Below are 16914 nucleotides of genomic sequence, written 5' to 3' on the forward strand. Positions count from 1 at the left end.
TTGTCATGGAATATCTTAGTTTCGCCATCTATGGTGATTGAGAGTTTTGCTGGATATAGTAGTTTCGGCTGGCATTTCTGTTCTCTTAGAGTCTGCATGAGATCTGCCCAGGATCTTCTAGCTTTCATAGTCTCAGGTGAAAAGTCTGCTGTGATTCTGATAGGTCTTCCTTTATATGTTACTTGGCCTTTTTCCCTTACTGCCTTTAATATTCTTTCTTTGTTTAGTACATTTGGTGTTTTGATTATTATGTTTCTGTTCTGGTCCAGTCTGTTTGGAGTTCTGTAGGCTTCTTGTATATTCATGGGCATCTCTCTCTTTAGGTTAGGGAAGTTTTCTTCCATAATTTTATTGAAGATATTTGCTGGCCCTTTAAGTTGTAAATTTTCACTCTCATCTATACCTATAATCCTTAGGTTTGGTCTTCTCATTGTGTCCTGGATTTCCTGGATATTTTGGGTTACAAGCTTTTTGCATTTTGCATTTTCTTTAACTGTTGAGTCCATGGTTTCCATGGTATCTTCAGCATCTGAGATTCTTTCTTCTATCTCTTGTATTCTGTTATTGATATTTGCATCTATGTCCCCTGATTTCTTCCCAGTGTTTTCTATCTCCAAAGTTGTCTCCCTTTGAGTTTTCTTAGTTGTTTCTACTTCTGATTTTAGATCCTGGATGATTTTGCTTAGCTCCTTCACTTGCTTGTTTGTGCTTTCCTGTAATTCTTTTAAGAGATTTTTGTGTTTCGTCTTTCATGACCTCAGCCTGTTGACCAAAGTTCTCCTGTATTTCTTTAAGTGATTTTTCCGTTTCCTCCTAATTGGCTTTTGTATTCTCCTGGATTTCTTTCAATGATTTTTGTGTTTCCCTTGTAAGGGCTTCTAACTTTTCATCCATTTTCTCCTGAATTTCTTTAAGTATATCCTTCATGTGTTCCTGTACCAGCATCATGACCAGTGATTTTAAATCCAAATCTTGTTTTACTGGTGTGATGGGGTATCCAGGACATGCTGATAAAGGAGAATTGGGTTCAGATGTTGCCATATTGCCTTGATTTCTGTTAGTGACGCTCCTGTGTTTGCCTTTTGCCATCTAGTTCTCACTGGTGTTAGTTGGTCTTGTCAATGCTGGACTCACCAGTGCAAGCTGCCTCTTCCTAGGTGGCTTCTGGTGCACAGCTGACCTCCCGCACTGCCTGGAGACAGGGTGCCGTGGCCCAGGCTGTTCAGATCCCGAAGCAGACACCTGAAGGCTTCCGCAGGGGCCTTCTGGACTCACCAGAGCACACTGACTCCTCCCAGCCTCCCTCCTGGATGCCCATCTTGTGTCTTGCAGGACCTGGAGATGTGGCGTTGCAGCCCAGGCTGTTCTGGATCCCAAAGCGGAGATCTGAGGGCTCCTGCCAGAGATCTCAGGACTGGAACCTTGGGTCTGAGGTAATTATGGCCTCTGGGAACATTTTTAACTTTCCATCATTTGTTTTTTGATATCTCCTGGGAATGAAATTATAATGCATGATGGGATTTTCAAACCTTTCCTCCTAAAACGTATTATTACATTTTAAACTGCCAGATGATTTCTCCTGTCTTGTGGATTTGGTTTAGTGCTTATGTTAATTAAGTTCCCAAATTACACAAGAATTTGCTTATCTACATGTGAGATGCTAAAGGTCCCTGCCCCAAGCTGCTTATAACTGGTAAATAAAGTTGTGGGACCAATGGCAGGGGGCTTTGAGTTTTCAGGGCAAGGGACAGGAGGCAATAGGAGAGTCACCATTCCTGGGGAGGAGAAAGTCCCAGCATGAGAAATGTAGGACAGAAAGAGACACTGCCAAGATGTAAGAGTCAGGGTTCATGGCCCACGAGGGTCTGGGTCTGTGGCAGCCAGGATGGAAATTAGGTTTTAATAAGTAGTAATTCAGGTATATCAGAGGAGAGTGTGTTTTTGTAGCGGGGAGATTTAGAAGTGCTGTGTGTGTGTGTGTCTTTCATTTGTGGATCCAAAACATTTGGGCACCCGGTGTCGAGGAGTGCGTAGGCACCCACTGGGGAGTTTAGGGCAGATTAACCACTTTACCCCTCTTCCTTCTCAGATTCACTGGCAAAAACCTATGTATCTTGAGAACAGAGGCATATATGCTGTGAAGGTATCTGTCAGTCTATCCTGGAGACTGGTGATACTGTTGGAATCTGTTGCCAGTTACTGAGGAATACTCAGGCAGGTTGCGGTTGGTACTTACTATAGGTTGGTACCTCTAAAGATGTCAAAGGAGCAGGATTTGGCAGAAGGAGTAGTTGGATTGTGAAGAAGTCAAGGTCTGAGCTGACCACTCAAAGATAGGATACAGCATGGACAGCTGTTTATTTTTGTTCTTTTTGAGCCAAGGCTTGCTTGAACATTTTTCAATCCCTGAAAAGTAATGACCATAAAGGCACCAAAACCTTGGGCAAATACCTCTCTTTGGCTAAGGCTAATTCCTTTATTTGTACTCAACAATAACTCTCAGTTGCTAAAACATCTAGCAGCTTACAAATAATCTCAAGTTTGAGTAGGGGCTGGGCCATGTATCACTGTCCCTTGTAAAATTATAGTAAGAAAGTGGTTTATGGTGGCTGGAGATATACCCCAGTGGTAGAGTGCCTCACATTTGCGAGGCCATAGGTGCAATTCCTAGTACACACACATACACACACACACACACACACCATACCTCACACCTGTAATTTTATGGATTTTGCTCGTCAGTCTTCTCATTTTTTAAAGTATATATATATATATATATAAATATGATGTTAATATATATATATATATATATATATATATTAACATCATATTTATGTATATATGTATATATATATATTCATTTATTTGAGGGGGGGCATGTGCATGGCGAAACAAGTTTGTGGAAATCTGAGGACAATTTGCAATACTCTGTTCTTTCCTTCTTCCATATAAATCCTGGTATCAAACTCAGGGAGTCAGAAGGTTTGGCAAGAAGCACCTTTACTGTACCATCTTGCTCACCCTAATTTGTCTTTCGAAGATCATTTCTTCAGATTCTCTAAGAGCTACAAACATTCTCTATATTTTGATCTTACTATATAAGCAGTTTTCCAGCATGTTAATTAAAAATCAGACTAAAGGAATGTGTGCCTGTGGACTCCTAAACTGCTCTGTACAACTGTAAGATGCCTTAGCATCATTCTTGCCCTGGTGCCTGCTTAATATGTTATTTACATGGAGCCACAATAAAAAAATATGGTAGGTGGTATGTGTCACTGAAGGATTATAGGATATATGAGAGCCACTGGGGAAAGGAATGCTCAACAGGGGAGAAAGTGGAGAGCTGTAGTGGGCAGGATATCTAAAATCATCCCCAAAGATGCCTTATATTCTGAATAACCTTTTACCATGATGACACAGCACTTCTGTGGTCTTGCTACTTGATATATTACAGGTAACCTTAACATAGATTATCTGAGCTTATCCACATGAGGTTGACCACATGAACCTTTGAACATAGAGAGCCTTTTCAGCTGGGGACCTAAAAGGATACCAGAAATAGCTTCAAATGAACTTGGCACACTGCATGGCTTTGAAGATGGAGGAGACCATAGAGAAGCAATGTAAGAAGCTTCTAGGAATAAGGAGAGGATCCCAGCTTGTCTTGAGCACAACGGACTGAAATTGGTCTAAAGCTGCAATCAACTTAAAAGCAGACTCTCTATTCAAGATTAGGCTAAAAGCCTAAACTAGTCAACATTGATTGTGGCTAAGCATAAAAAACAGCCTAATCTACCTAGACTCTAACCTAGATAGCTGTGAGCTAATGAGTCTGTTTTAAGCTGCCCAATTTGTGGTGATTTGCTACTATAGCAATAGAGACCTAGTTTAGTATAGTTGCCCCTACAAACAAACACACTCACAGATTGAGCAGCACCATCACCTTGGAAGGAATTGGAAGCTGTTCCTGTAATCATCTGGCATTAGAGAAAATGAATTAAGATTCAAAAGTTATTCACCTATTATGTGTTATCTTGAGCTTCAACAATATATGCACACTTGTGTGTTGGAAGCTAACACTGACCCTATAAGACAAACAGCATTATAATTCTAATAATATCCCTGTGGGCTTCCAGCTGGTATTGAGAGAAATTGATTGATTATGGTTGTATGAGGTGAGAATGTGATAACAATAAGGTATGATTGAAGAGAAGGTTTTTATTGTAGATATAAGGGAGAGTATAGCCAGGCAGCTAGCTAGCAGAGTCTAGAACAGAGAGAGAGAGAGAGAGAGAGAGAGTGGTACACTGAACATAGTCAGCAGAATGAACTGGGGGCACCAGGAATGGGGGCAAGAAATGGCAGGGTTATATATAGGAATGAGAAGCTGGGGGAAGGGAAGCCCGTGATCTGGAGGAGTTTAGGGTAGGGCAAAGGGAGAGAAGAGCTAAGCGGAGCCAGGATGCTAGTCAGGATTCTATAACATGTACTTGTGATGCTGAGGGAGCCTGGAGACCCTCCAGGCACTTTGGAATGCGAATGGGTACCACAGTTAGCCAGTTATCCTGGGTTTCTTTTGGACCTGAAAATGATGAGTTCCTATTCAAGTTTTGTAACTGAGTCACCTACCTAAGAGAAAAATTCTAATAAATTAATTAACTAATTAATTAATGAAAAATCTTATGTTGAGCCTCACTTCAAATCAATGCTATCCAGGCATCTGGAACTTTGTAAAGACTCTTGGATGATTGTGCTGTAACCAGATAATATTCAAAAGTATGACCCTGAAACCCTCTCCATTGGTGTCCCTCAGCACTGGTATCAACCATAGCACAACCATGTTATCTTCTCAGCCCCCAATGTCCACTTGTTTACTTGTTCTGTATACTTATTTCCTTGGAATTGAAGTATTCCTTCCTGGAGGAAAGGAGGAAGCTCATGAAATTCATCAGAAAGTTACAAGTGCCAAAAGGAGCCTCCTGAGCTTTTATAAACTATTCTATAAACTATTGTTGAGTAGAGGAGGAGACTTTTCTAAGGAACTGCTTGTAGCTTTAGTGAATCACTAACCATGACAGTTGGGCTTTTTGGGAACACAGCTGCCCAAGACCCTTAAATCCCTAAGAAACTCATTGATTCATCACGCTTGACTTGACCAGAATCATTTCTTTGGGTTATTGTCCCTGCCCTGTCTAGGGTGAAAACCATTTGTGTAAGCCTTCACAGTTTAAAAATGCAACATCTTAAAGAAGAACTTCAGGCTTGCTTGGGGAAGGATGTGCATTTGAATCAGAAAGCTTATAAAGGAGATTACCTTCCCTAAGGGGGTGCACCACAGACCACCCAGGTCCTGACTCGAAAGATAAAACAGGAAGAAGCAAGAATTCACATGATTTCTAGCCTCATCTGTTCATGGGGATATCTCTTTTCAACTCTTCTGGTCCTTGGCCTTTGCTTCACCCAATTTGCACCCACCACTAGTTCTCAGCCCTTTGCTGCAAGTAACTGCAGCAGCTTTTCTGGGCTTCCAGCTCCAAGATTGCAGATTGTAGGACTCTGTAGTCTCTACAGAGCCTCTATATCATCTCCTTCCCCCCCTCTCCATGGTATCCATATCTGTATCTGTTTCTTTCTCTTTATCTATCTATCTATCTATCTATCTATCTATCTATCTATCTATCTATCTATCTATCTATCTTTATCTATATCTAATTGCTGTTGGTGTTGTTTTGATGATTATTCTCCATTAACACACACAGCTGCAAGTTCACTGGACCTGGAGCACTGAATTGGGTGTAGTTGCTATTTGAGGAGGAAGCTCAGTGCAACGCAGCATACAGAAGGCTCCCCCCACCCTCCCCTGCTTAATGATCACACGACTAAAGCTGCTGCTCCCTGCTGCTGCCCAGCATCACAAGAGAGTATCACACAGTATTCCCAGAATCCCACCAGCTAAAAGATGAAGATTGGTTTCTACTGGGGCTGACAAAATTGCTCAATGGGTTAAGACACTTTCCACCAAGGCTGATGTTTTGAGTTAATCCCCAGAACCTACATGGTAGAAGAGGAAAAGAGAATCCAACAAGTTTCCTTGGTGTGCATATGTGGGCATACAACTAGAAAGCAAGCAAGAAAGGAAGAAAGCAATCAAGGAAGGAAGGAAGGAAGGAAGGAAGGAAGGAAGGAAGGAAGGAAGGAAGGAAGGAAGGAAGGAAGGAATTACAAAAATGACAATGGTTTTACTGAAGGCATGCCATTTTTATGCTAATATAAAGACAAAATCATCTTAAATTGAACCACTATATGTTGGGCATTTTCTGTATAAACCTATCTTACTGGTTCTGTTTCTGGCTACAGTCAACCACTGACATATTTCTAGCCAAACCACTTAAAGAGACTACCATAACTAAGGAGTTTCTGAGAATTTTTTTCCATCATAAGAAACAGAAAATGAGACCAGAGAGATGTCTCAATGGTTATGAGAGTTTGTTGTTCTTCTAAAAGTCACAATTCAGTTCCCAGAACTTAAGTCAAAAGGCCCACAACTACATATAATTCTAGCTCCATGGAATCTTATCTCTTCTTCTGGCCGCCATGTCTATGTGCACATGAGTTCATGTGCACATACTCACACTTAGACACACATATAGACATAATTAAGAATAAAATAGATCTTTTAAAAAAGAGAGTGGGAGATGCACAAGAAAAGTAGCAGTGCCACTCCCTGAATAGGGCTGAGAGAGGATGTTCTAGGAGAAGCAGCCATCAGCAGTGGTCATGGGGTGAGACTTCAAATGAAAGGCTAACACATGCTGAAAAGAGAATTAGAATTTTTATTGCTGGGCTGTGCTTCTTGGTTTTCATAAACCACTCAGTTTTCTATATGAAGTCTAAATACCACTATTATCAGCTTACCTAGTTCAGAAGACAAAGCCACCTCCTACTCCATAGTACTACAAGCCAAACCAAAGCCAAGGCATCTCATGGCATTGTTCCTGTCAGATTGATGGTATTAATTTTACCAGAAATGACAAGAAGAGTCTCGAGAAAATATGTCTACCAGTTTCTTGCTCAAGGCAGAAAAAAGTTTGTAAAAGTCATATTGATAAATAATTTAGAGAATATGACTACATGCGGAGGGGTAAGAAAACAAGTAGATAAAACACCAGTTGTTCAAAGTACCAATAATTCAATTGAAAAGGATTAGCTGATCAAAGGAGAGAAGCTCTTGGCGTTTCATACATTAATTCAACTTACCAGAATATACATTAGTAAGTTAGATATCGTAATAACACAATCTCTTTGACTAAAATCCCCAGATTTCCTATTTCAAGTATCTTTATCATCATCTTAACCCTAGCATCCTCTCTGATAATTTGTTTGGAAGTAGCTCTATGCATAGAAAGCTACATGAGCCTCCGGAGGAGCACTACCAGGTCTCCTTCATTTATTGCCCTACTCAGAGCCTGCAGCATTAGCTTTGGGCACTGCAGTAGTGAATGACTGACATCAACTATAGGATCCTCGATCATCCATGTTGTAATTGACACACTATGAACTTGTTTTTTTGGAACCTGGAATATTCTTCTATCTCATTCTCTCAGATTGAACCCAAAACCATGAATAGTCAAGTACATTTCTAGAGGTTACAGGATTAAACCATGTCCTTAAGCTGAAACCCATGTGCATTCTCACAGGTTCACCTCAGAGGTATCTGATATATTCTTCAAATTCTCCCTAGACATGTGAGCTCTATGAAGATTAAATAAGATATAAAAATATTTTACACCCCCCCCCTAAATAACAGTGTACTGTGATTTTTAGGAAAGAAAGAATTGACACTTTCCTTACAAAGTCAGAATCTTCATTCTTCCAAAGGTCAGGGTAACATATGATTACAGCCTAACCACATTACATTATTAATTCATCATGGCACAGGATTTCTGACCTTTTTGGTTTTTTCCCCTTCACCTTCTTCAAATCCCAGTTTGACATTCTATGGCTAGAATCAGCAGCTCATTAAATATATGAAGACATAAAAGTCACTGCAGTAATGGATCTTACCTTAGGACAAGTTTTATCAACTGGAAACCAGCTAATAAACAAGGCACACTGATTTCAGTTTCCCGTAGCTGCTCCAATCTCACAAGGGCTCAGTTTTCACTGGGGGTGAGGTGTAAAGCCTTCTCTTGCAATGAACATGAATTTTCTTAAATCTAGTTGTCCTCTACCCAACACTAAAATTGGAACATCTCTCCTATAAAACTCAGAATTGAAGCAATAATTAGAGGAAATTGTAGGAAATTAAAACCCAATACTCCATTACTTAACTTCTAGGGCATTTTATGTCTATAGAGAGCAATTGGGTGTCAGGTCTCTGATGATTGCTTTGCTCCCTCATGGAGGGAACCAGCCCGGTGTCTCATGCCAGCCTGCCAGATGGCCTCCTGTTCCCCCATGACTGTGGTGGGGTTCCTAGGGCCTTTTAGGACAATCTGTTCTCATTGTGACTTCTCCCAGCCTCTTTCTTCATTGCCCAAGTCCTCCTGCTTCTCTTCAGGCTTAATCCCATGCTACACTGTTCTGTACTTTATATTGTGTTCATGGTGCAATTATTTAAAACAAAGGTTGTTGGGTTTATTCTCCCTGTAACAAATCTTCCATCTTCATACATAAATTGAATTTCTCAGAAGGCAGGGAGACCTATTTTCACATCTCTTACACTATCCAGGATAGAGTATGGAACCCAAGAGGGAGTCGTAGCATGAGTAGTAATGTTCAGAGGAGTCTTCTCCCTATGGGAAGGGGCTTCTTCCCTTCCAGCTCCAGGGGAACCAATGATACAAACCATGTTTAATCTTGAGCAGTGACATTGCTGATATCTGGCAGCTCTGAACTGCATGGTCCTTGTTATTTCACACAGTATCCCTTTTATAAAGGATCAGCAGAGAATGGTTAAAGTTGGGCCTTACCCATTACTTGATCTCTAAATTTATTTCCAATAAGGGAAGCCCTAGCTGCTAAAAGTAAAACACTAAAGCATTTGCTATATGAGTATGCTTACTGATCATGGGCTAACACTATCTGAGAACAAGTCATCCTTAAATCTTCCTGAAAGAAGTCAAGGGTAAAGAGCATATAAACAGAAAGGTAATGCGTAATGCAATTTGATAGCAGATTAAAATTACCTTCCTGTTTCTGTGTTTGTTCTTTAAGACATACTCTAACTAGATAAACATTGATGACAAGCTAGGAGGAAGGCCTTGAGGCCCACACAGGATAGGATTTCAGTGAAGCTGGTACTGTTATAAGCCATGGCTTGAGAAACACCATGAATGGAAAACTAGCAGGATTTTAAATAAGAGTTCCTGTCGCAATGGTGCTTGATTTTGATGGATATAACTAAACATTTGTTTAAATATTAAGTAAAATTTTTATTAGGAACGGAACTATCTATTAAGCTTGACATTGTAACAAACAGCAAATCTTCCTCTTAGTTCTATCAACCGTTTGACACTTTTCAGATGGCCTCGGGTGTTTATAGAGAGATCTGCATGGTGACAATATTCTACCACACAAATACTTCCTGTATGAACAAAATTCTCGTTTGAGTGCCAAGCATATATTTTAAAACATAAATAGCTGACAGGAAGCAATGGTAAAGAGAAAGGGGTATTCTTTTTGAAGAATCTGAGTCTATCATGATATGGAAGACAGAGGAGCTGGCATGGCTTACAGCTGTGACAGAAGGAGGCTGACGTTGCTTGATTATGTCTCCACTGAGAAGAAAGCAAAAAAGGGGGTTATGTTAGCACTCATTTGGCCTTCTCCTTTCTCAGTCCAGGACCATAGGCAATGGTACTAGGCTACCCACACTCAAGATGAGTCTACACTCTTCCCCTTTATATTTTTTTCCTAGAAATATCTTTACAGATATATTCAGAGATATGTCTCCCAGCTCATCCTAAATCTAGTCAAGTTGAAAAGATTAACCATCACAAGTCCATTACTTATCACCTGAGAACACAGACATGTCACTTGTAAGACATGATATTCTCATAATCCACTCTTAATTCAAAAGACATTCAGTTAGACCTCAAAAGACCACATTATCTCAGAATACCAACATTGATGCAAGTCCAAAGTCTCTTAGGAAATTAAAGAGAAACTCTTATCTGTGAGCCTCTGGAAATTTTTAGAAACAAGTTACATACCTCAGGTATTATAATTTATACAGAGTAACCATCAGTAATTCAAGAGGAAGGAACCAGAGGATAGCAAGGAAATATCATAACAAAGTAGTCCTGAAACACAGAAGGAAAAACACAAAAAACGTCCAGCTACATATCTCGCATCTTGGGTTTGTGATCCAATGATCTTGGGGAGTCCTGCCACTCCAGTTCTGCTGCTTGTGAAATAGGTAGTTTCTCCCTTAATCCAGTGCCAGTTGGTGCCTGAAGTTTTCTCCAACAAGTGCATATTATCGGTCTCTTCAATATGCCAGAATTTACATTGAAATTTAGGCTTCCATTACACAGCTTCATGCATTGGCAACTCTCTGCCTCTGCAGCCTGGCCAGCCATGCACTGGTGGGCAATAGCCAACCTGTTATTATCTCATGGAGACTCTCTGGCCCGGAGTTGCCGAAATATCTCCACCCAGCTAGCTAACTTCCCACTGGTAGGTCATGACCACGCCAACCCCTTGCTTCCAATCCCCCATGGCCTTTGTGGTGCACCTCAGGCAAATCCACACTTTGTTGACTTATCTTTCTCTCTTGAACCCAGAGAAGCCACCGATGTAGAAAAACACAACACAAGCTTAGTTCAGAAAGGATGGTAACTCAGTTGCAGGGCTCAGGAACTAAAATTCTAATCTTGTAAGCCTTATTAAATCTAAATCCTCTGGTAGCAAATCCTGAAACCAAGAGATACTCATAGCTACTACATCTTGTCCATACCACAAGACACTCATAACTACATCTTGCCCTCATGCTATTCCCATCTAAAAGGACCTAACTCTCTCCTCCTTTCTCTATTCCCATCTCCAACCCAGAAGTCCTTCATACTCACCCAGTGATTAGCTCCTTTATTCATTAGGGGATAGGTTCACAAGAAGTTACTTGAGTATGACTCATTCCTTGTCTGAAACCTCTTCCAAGGGAACGGAATTAGCATCAACATAAAAACAGCACCAGACCTATCCACAACACTCAGGGAATCCAATCAGTGACTTTCTGGAATATTGATAAATGACCCCTTACTTTTGTATCTTGCATACTTAAAAAAACCATCCCCATGCAGGTGATACCTAGCTAGTTTGTTGGTAGCTAGTTTGTTAGCATCTTTGTGGCACAACTAAAGTATCCTCAATGTGTGTTTGAGGCTAAACCTGAGAAAACAAATACTAGGGAGCCTAGTAGGTTCAGGATACCTTGAAGTTTTCTTTGTATAAGTACACTCTTTCCAAATCAAAGTTCAAGAAATTAGGTTTCATTATTATAACCTGGAGCTTTGTATGAGTTGGCTCTTGTCATTAAGGACTTGTCTTTCCTATTGTCCCAATTAACATATGAGATTTCTCCATGATGATGTTAATATATTTAACAACTACAGAACCTTTATCCATATTTTCTTATCTACAACTGAACTCTACATTAAGTAAGGCTTCTTTTTTGTTTTTATGGGTGCAGTGAACTTTATTGATGGTATTCAAGAGAAGAAGGAGGGCTCAGTGTAGCAAACTTTATTGATGGTATTCAAGAGAGTAGGGAGGGCTCCTTAGACCCCCTATTATTATGGGGGTCTGGGATGGAAATTCTGAGGGAGATGCTCAGTGTTGGGGGCCAAGTTGGGACTGGGTCTCCTCAGCAACCAAGAGCTTCTCTCTTGCTCTCTTGCTGGGGTGGGTAGTCCAGGATTTCTTACTCCTTGGAGGCCATGGAGGCCATGAGATCCACGACCCCGTCGCTGTAGCCATAGTCATTTTCATACCAGGAAATGAGCTTTACAAAGTTGTCATTGAGAGCAATGTCAGCCCCAGTATTAAAGGGGGAAGAGTGGGAGTTGCTGTTGAAGTCGCAGGAGACAACCTGGTCCTCAATGTAGCCCACGATGCCCTTCAGTGGGCCCTTGGATGCCTGCTTCACCACTTTCTTGATATCATCATACTTGGCAGGTATGTCATCATACTCCAGGCGGTATTTCAGAGCCACAATGGATACATTGGGGGTAGGAACATGGAAGGCCATCCCAGCGAGCTTCCTGTTCAGCTTGCCCACATCCTTGGCAGCACCAGTGATACAGGGATGATGTTCTGTGGCATCACACCACAGCTTCCCAGAGGGGCCATCCACAGTCTTCTGAGTGGCAGTGATGGCATGGATGATGGTCATGAGCCCTTCCACAATGCCAAAGTTGTCATTGATAACCCTGGCTAGGGGAACTAAGCAGTTGGTGGTACAGGATGCATTGCTGACAATCTTGTGTGAGTTATCATATTTCTTGTAGTTCACACCCATCACAAACATGGGGACATGAGCAGAAGGGGCAGATATGATGACCCTTTTGGCCCCACCCTTCAAGTGGGCCCCAGCCTTCTCCATGGTGGTAAAGACTCCAGTAGACTCCACAAAATACTCAACACCAGCATCACCCCATTTGATGTTAGCAGGATCTCACTCCTGGAAGATGGTGATGGGCTTCCCATTGATGACAAGCTTCCCATTCTCAGCCTTGACTGTGCTGTTGCATTTGCCATAGGTTGAGCTATACTGGAGCATGTAGACCATGTAGTTTAGGCCAATGAAGGGGTCATTGATGGAAAAAATCTCCAGTTTGCCAGATGCAGAGCAGAAGGCAGCCTTGGTAACCAGGTACCCAATACTGCCAATCTGTTCATACCGACCTTCACCATTTTATCTACCGGATGAGGCTGACACTGCACAAGAAGATGTGGCAGTCTCTAGAACAGGGAGAAGCAGAGAACCCAGGCTTCTTTCTTTATCAGACTGTATAATTTTCACATTTTTAACCCATCTCATTGTAAATCTGACTAAAAGTAGTGAATAATAATCTTGTCACAGGCTATACATTATGGTGCCTTGAGATTTCTTCTGCCAAACAACTTAGTCTATTACTTCTGAATTCCATTACACTCTTAAGACACTAATAGACAATAACCAGAAATTTTACAGACTATAACATGAATGGCCTGTAGGCTAGTTTTTAACAGAATCTTTGTTTTTTGCTGAAACTTTATAAAAACAAGCTTTAGGATAGCACAGTTATTCACATTCTGGTATCCAAAACACCCATCAGAATGACCTTTTAAGATGTATTTACAACAGTCTGTGGCTTCTGTGGCCCTTGGCTCTAAACTCGCCTACATTTCTCCAAACTAGTCTCTCTGTCTCTCTGTCTATCTCTGTCTCTCTCTGTCTCTCTCTGTCTCTCTCTGTCTCTCTCTCTCTCTCTCTCTCTCTCTCTCTCTCTCTCTCTCTCTCTCTCTTCTCTCTCTCTCTCTCTCTCTCTCTCTCTCACACACACACACACACACACACACACACACACCACCTGGTAAAAATTTATCCCAGCAACAACCTTACTGCTCAAAAGCAATGTCATATATTAGATACCTTTCTCGTGTTTGTAACTGTCTTAGAGTTTTACTGCTGGGAATAGACACGATGACGAAGGCAACTCATATAATGACAGCATTTAATTGGGGCTGGCTTACAGGTTCAGAGGTTCAGCCCATTATCATCAAGGCAGGATAATGGCAGCATCTAGGCAGGCACAGTGCTGGAGTAGATGAGAGTTCTACATTTTGTTCCAAGGCAAACAGGAGAAGACTGGCTTCCAGGCAGCTAGGACGAGGGTTTTAAAGTCCATGGCCACAGTGACGCATTTCCTCCAACAAGGCCACACTGCCTAATAGTGCCACCAATATGCCAAGCATATTCAAACTAACACAGTGACCACCTGCCTGATAATAAACAGCAGGGGTATATTATATCTTATAATTTATAGAGATACAGTCTATGTGGCTGGACAGGTATATTAGTCAGAGTGGCTTATAGCTATGGTGGTAGTAGAGGCAAGATGTTTGACTATATCCTAGTAGACCAGAAATTAGAGTAATGAGGATGCCATCATTGACTTAATTTTTCCATTTTTATTCAAGAGAGAACCTCAGTACATAGTATAAGGCCATCCACATTCAGGGTGAATATTCCTTTCTTAGGTAATTCTCTCTGCCGATGCCTCCCTAGACAAGCCTAAAAGTTTCTTCTAGGTGACTCTTAACTGAGTTACACTGACAATAGAGATTAAACCATCAAGCATGCTTATAGAAAGGCAAAGTGTATTGATGAAGATATCATATGTTTAGTTGCAGGATAGAGAGAAATTAAGCTGGAACTGGACTGGAAGTTTCCTCCTTGATAGGTAGCTTTTGCAGTATTTGGAAGGTGCCACCCATGCAGGCTGCTAGGAGAGAAATGTCATCAACACTCTTACTTATAGATTCTGCATGCTATATATTGACTTTCCAGGCAAGATGTGTATGCTGCTGCAATAATAGCAAGATTGTTATGGGATTAACCATCTGTTTGTTTCTTGATTGAATTTGGGAGTCATTCTACAGGAAAAATATATGTATGGGTTGTTAACCTGGCCAAAGTCAGTAGCTGAAGATACCATAGACCCTAGTGGAGTAGCTGCCAATTTTTTTTTTCAAACAGACATGATGTGCCTTTCATATTGTCTTCTAAATAGTTCTGTTTATCTTCATAGATTCATGGTACTGTCAGCTTTGCTCTAAGACACTTCTTTTTGTTATAGGTAACAGTCACTACAGACTGCAGTGCCAAGGAAAAGAAACTGTTGAATTGCTTATTCCCTAAAAAAAAAGGCATCAATATCAATATCTTAAGGACTATCATAGAGTGGAATGATGCGAGTGTGGGAGGATGGGGTGGTGTGTTGCAGAACACTCTCATCCAGTAGGGCAGTCATGACACAGCCATTGCACTCTTTAACTCTTAGCAGTCAAGGATACCTGTGTAAGACCTGCATGATATTGGGAATCTAACATTTCAGCCTCAAGTAGGGAGGTGCTTATGAAGCCACTCCTCCCAGACATCTTATAAAGAGTTAATGGATGTCATCTTCCTCTGTGGTGTTGCTGATAGGTAGCTTGCCCATGCTTCTGTAAATAGCCCCTCACCCATGTTCCTGTAAGTTATCCTAATTAAGCTCGCTGTTTAAACAGAGAGGAGGAAAGAGGAGACCAAGGAAGAAAGAGACTAAGAACAAAAGATGAACCATAGGCGAAAGTAATACATTACAAAGATGTGATCAAGATAATTTACATGTATTAAAATATCATAATGAAACCCACTATGCATAATTAATAGATGCTAATATTTTAATGACAAACTTTATTCATAAATATCATGTGTTATTTAAATACTTCAGACTGACTCACCCTCTAGCTCTCTCCCTTTCCTGGGGCCTCTTTATTCCTAGACATGGGGAAATATTAAAACCAGGCCCACTAATAGCCTCTTAAGTGTTCAAATGAGAAAAGAGTTGTGCATCTCTCCCTTTAAACAAACAAACAAAAAAAAACCTATGCTTAGGGAAGAAGGCACTTCAAAGATGGGAAAGATACCTCTTGAGCCAAATAGCTGAGTTGTAATTATAAGGAAGGAGTGTTGAAAGGAATTAAACGTGCTTCTCTAGGGAACACCAAATGATAAGAAAGCAAAATAGCTTTACTGCTGATAGTAGAAAAAAATAACGATCTGAATAGAAGATCAAACCAGCTACAGCTTACCCCAGAGTAAGGCCTTAACTCTTAATTCTATGAAGACGGGCCAGTGAGGAAACTACAGAAATTTAGCCTGAGCTTAGGAGATATTTGTTCATGAGGCAGGACGGAGAAAGGCCATTTATGTTATATAATAATCCTGTTTGAAGCAGAGAATGTTTTGCTGGTGAGCAATCCAGGAGATGCAGCTAAGATTGCAGATGAAAGTGACTACACAAACAACAGACCTCCAGAGTGCACGGATGGCTTTACATTAGAAGAAGAAACCATGCTGGATTTTCATAGCTAGATAGATTCCAACCAATGCCTGGCATCAAAGCTTCAAGAGAACATGCCTCTTCCTAGATGACAATGCAGCTGGTTACTTGGGCTGAAGTCAACACTTATTTGCTATTCCAAGGTTCTTATGTGTTGTTTTACATGCTGGACAGCCTGTGTCCCTACTGTACTCACCCTTTTGGTTTGGGAAGAGGTGGAGTGGAGTCAACAGCTCAGACTCTAGGGGCAGGTGAAAGTGAGGCAGTAAGATCATTTATTAATTCTTGGGGAATGCTCTTTATACCCTCCACCCTCGTCCCATTGGTGTCCTCCAATTGGCAGTTCCTGATTGGTTGTCATTGTCTGTATCATCAATCTTGAGACTGTCAGGCAAGCCTCAGTTTGGCCCTCATGCAGAAGCTGCCTTCACAGCACAGCTCCACTAACTGATTACTGATGTTTATGCAGAGTTGGCCACTGCCTTGTCACTAAAGCCTGCATTCCTCCTACACTTGTGGACAGTAAAAATCTGTTCCTCTTATGAGCTATAAAGCTCATGTGTTCGTAAGCCAATATGGCTTACTGAATATTTCAAGAATCCTGTAGAGAGCTTCTGCTCAAAGGAAGACTGCTTTCAAAACAGGTTCACTGATTAGCCAGGAGTTTTAAAGGAAGGATACAGGAAGACACATGTGATTTTTATACACATTAATAAAAAATCCATTCTGTAGATTAAGGAATAATTCCATAATTAAGAACACTGTTTTAAGGCATCATCACCAGTGAGACAAGCTAAGTCAAAAACTTCCAGAGAGGGTTTTC

General features: G+C 40.9%; 1 pseudogene; it reads right to left on the reverse strand.

Annotated features, from left to right (window-relative positions):
* Positions 1 to 11923: 11923 nt before the first annotated feature.
* On the reverse strand, positions 11924 to 15232 carry LOC127677838 (glyceraldehyde-3-phosphate dehydrogenase-like; annotated as a pseudogene).
* Between the last annotated feature and the right edge of the window lie 1682 nt (positions 15233 to 16914).

Source organism: Apodemus sylvaticus, chromosome 2, assembly GCF_947179515.1.
Source record: "Apodemus sylvaticus chromosome 2, mApoSyl1.1, whole genome shotgun sequence".
Lineage (NCBI taxonomy): Eukaryota > Metazoa > Chordata > Mammalia > Rodentia > Muridae > Apodemus > Apodemus sylvaticus.